This window comes from Callithrix jacchus, chromosome 15 (genome assembly GCF_049354715.1).
Source record: "Callithrix jacchus isolate 240 chromosome 15, calJac240_pri, whole genome shotgun sequence".
In the NCBI taxonomy this organism is placed as follows: Eukaryota; Metazoa; Chordata; class Mammalia; order Primates; family Cebidae; genus Callithrix; species Callithrix jacchus.
The window spans coordinates 44,979,292-44,982,795 of NC_133516.1; the positions used below are offsets into that span (position 1 = coordinate 44,979,292).

Here is a 3,504-nt window from a genome sequence, read left to right on the forward strand (position 1 = left end):
CAAAAGTGCATTCCTTAGAATGTCAACAGGTAATCCCACCTATATTTGGTTTGGGTTTGGCCCAAGGATAATTCATAATCAAACATGTTTGAAAATTGGAGCTATACTCTTTCTTTATTGCAGGGCTTCCTGGAGATTTTAATAAGTTAATGCACATTTTGACTCCCCAAAAAGAAGGAAGATCCCAAGGAACTTAGAACTTCCAAAACTTACTCAACCATGGAATGTTTTCCAAAACAGGCTCTCAGAACATGAGTTTCTTGGAATACAGTTTGGGAAAGTCAGTTCCAACTGTCCAGCATTAATGAATATAGAAAGTTTGGTTTCTCTAATCTATGATAGTTGGAAAGAAAAATATGATCTAAGTGGATGGCTATTTTGTTTGTTCCTTTGTGTTTTTTTTTAATTTTTAAATATACATATTTGCAACATCTAAGTCTTGGGTGAGTTTTTGAAAACAAGCATCTATATCAGTGTCAGGAGTGAGAATAAGAGAGGACAGTGGGGCAGCAGAAATATTAGGATTCTAATCTATTGATAATAAAGCTCCAGGTTCATCCCATCATAAATTTCATGGTCCCCCCAGAGAAATGTGGTCCTTAAAAATTGTGTACCACTTCTTTAGGACAATCTTTTTCCGATGGGTGACAGCTTGAGCTACAATCAGCTTCTTAAGATCTCTAATGGTGTCATCTGTGTTGCATTTAACAGGAACCTTCTTCCCCAGATGGTCATTGCAAACAACTTCTATCATCCTGGCTAAAGCTCACATAGCCTTGAATCTGCCGACGCTAAAAGCTCCTCACCTGAGTGCTGAACCCAGGTAGCAGTTGACACTGGGAGCCACAAGCTGGGTGATTACTTTGAGACATCAGTGATTTGGAACACTGGTGGCCTATCATTCTTGCCTCCTTCCAATTAATTCACTAAAGAAGTCCAGGTGACCTTCTCTAAAGGTAAATCAGATCCTCTTACATGCTACCTAGACATAACTGCCTCATTGCTTAGAAATGTTCTTTGGGCCTGGTATGGTGGCTCAGGCCTATAATCCCAGGACTTTGGGAGGCTGAGGTGGGTGGATCACCTGAGGTCAGGAGTTCAAGACCAGCCATGCCAACCTGGTGAAACACTGTCTCTACTAAAAATACAAAACATTAGCTGGATGTGATGGCAGATGTCTGTAGTCCCAGCTACTTGGGAGACTGAAGCAGGAGAATTGCTTGAACCTGGGAGGCAGAGGTTGCAGTGAGCTGAGATTGCGCTGTTGCACTCCATCCTGGGGCAATAAAAGCAAAACTACATATCAAAACAAAAACAAAAACAGGTTCCTTGGCTGGCTATTGCTTTTAAGAAAAACACCTTTAATAAGATCATCAAGGCCTCATGGGGCCTGGCCTGCTCTACTCTCCAACCTCGTTTAACATCAACCTACTTCACCCTCATATTAGTTTCCTGGGGCTGCTATAAGAAATTGCCACAAACCAGGTGGCTAAAAACAGCACAAATGTATTTCCTCACAATTGTAAAGACTGGAAGTCCAAAATCAAGATGTTAGGAGGCCCATGCTCTTTCTGAAGCCTCTAGGGGCAGGGTCCTTTTTTGCCTCTTCCAGCATCCCCAGGTGTTCCTTGCTTGTGGAAGCACAATTCAGACCTCTCTCTACATCTTCACATGGCCATATTTCCTCATGTGTCTCTACTTCCTTTTCTTATAAAGGCACTAGTCATATTGAATTAAGGGCCCACCCTGCTCCAGCATGATCTCATCTTCATCAGTTCTATGTGTAATGACTCTATGTCCATATAAGGTCACATTCTGACGTACTGGGGATTAGGATTTCAACATATCTTTTTAGAGGGATACAGTTCAACTCACAACAACACACTTGCTCTCTCCTATAGGTAGGATTCTTCATCAACTTCTTGAATTACCTAGATCCTCCACTACCACAGTCCCACCTAAGACCTTTGCAAATACTCCTTGAGTGATTTTTTTTTTGAGACAGTGTCACTCTGTCACCCAGGCTGGAGTGCAGTGGTGCGATCTCAGCTCACTGCAACCTCAGCCTCCTGTGTTCAAGTGAGTCTCCTGTCTCAGTCTCCTGAGTAGCTGGGACGACAGATGTGCACTGCCACACCCAGCTAATTTTGTATTTTTAGTACAGATGGGGTTTTTGTACTAATCATGTACAGATCATGACCATGATGGCCATGCTGGTCTCGAACTCCTGACCTCAGGTGATCAACCCACCTCAGCCTCCCAAAGTGCTGGGGCATGAGCTACCCCACCTGGCCAGAGCAACTCTTTGTCTGCTGACTCTGACTGTTCCCTCTCCTCTGTTTCACCATTGTTTTCTGACCTCTATGACTGGATCATTTCCCCTCTTTATAAATTTTGTAGCATCCCTGAAACTTCTTCTGCAGTCCTTGCCTGACTTGCAGTTTTACATGATGTGTGTGATTATTGTCTTTATATTTCTCTTTCTCCCACCTTCCTTTTTTACAGACAGGAGCCTGGGAAAGCTTAATGAAAATGATCCCTTAATATTTTTTGCAGTAATATTTTTGAGTATGCAAATGAGTCAATAAATTTCAGAACTTTTCCAAGCAGGTGTCCCCACCTCTCCAAAATATTCTCTTCTACCATTTTCATGTAACACCAATTCTACCTTTTCATGTAATACTTAGCCTAGTGCCTAAAGTGAGGCAAACAAAAACTCCTTCCATATGGAACGCTCCCCATCACTTATGGGGAGAAGGGTGCCTCTGATATTTTGGAATTGCCGTTAAACCCTTGTCACTCTTAAAGTTGGCTCTTGCCAAAAAGATGAAATCATTGTCACACTGCTCTGCTGCTGAGTTCAAGCTCATTGACATGCCCTTTGTAGAATGTCTGTATTCTTCCCTTGACAGGTGCTTGGGAAGAAAATCTGTATTATTCAGCTGATGTCTGAGAATAATTGAGCTCTGCTTGGGAAACTGGCTTCATATTTTCATAACCTGTATGAGTGATAGCTATTTATATTTTGTTACCTGCTGACAGGAGTATGCAAAGTGTTATTTGCCCCAGTTAGAAAATGCCCTCATTCGAAATATGATGTTGCACATGTTTTAATGGAAATAACTGGGCATTTCTGGCCATGACTCTGCAGAGAATGTTAAATACAGTGGTGAAAATCTACTGAAGAAGTTTGTTTATGTGATGAAGTTTTGACAGTTCTCCTGTTGGTTTGGGAAACTTATAATAAGGAAAGCATTCCTCAAAAACAATAGATGCTGGTTTTCTTCTATTTTCCCCTCTATAGAAGACCCTTCTGTCAAATTCATAGCCCCTACTCCTTTTTTGCTTGTATGCAGTCTAGTCTTGTGTTTCTCAAACTGTGACCCACTTACAACGGAATCACCTGGGGAGGAGTAAAAATCTCTATTTCTGAAGTTCTCCTCAGACTTACTTAGGCTTTCTGAGGTAGGGGAGAATTCTCATTTTTAATAAGCTCTATGGAGG

General features: G+C 41.7%; 1 pseudogene; it reads right to left on the minus strand.

Annotated features, from left to right (window-relative positions):
* Positions 1–531: 531 nt before the first annotated feature.
* LOC108588343 (ubiquitin-like protein 5 pseudogene) lies at positions 532–754 on the minus strand (annotated as a pseudogene).
* Between the last annotated feature and the right edge of the window lie 2,750 nt (positions 755–3,504).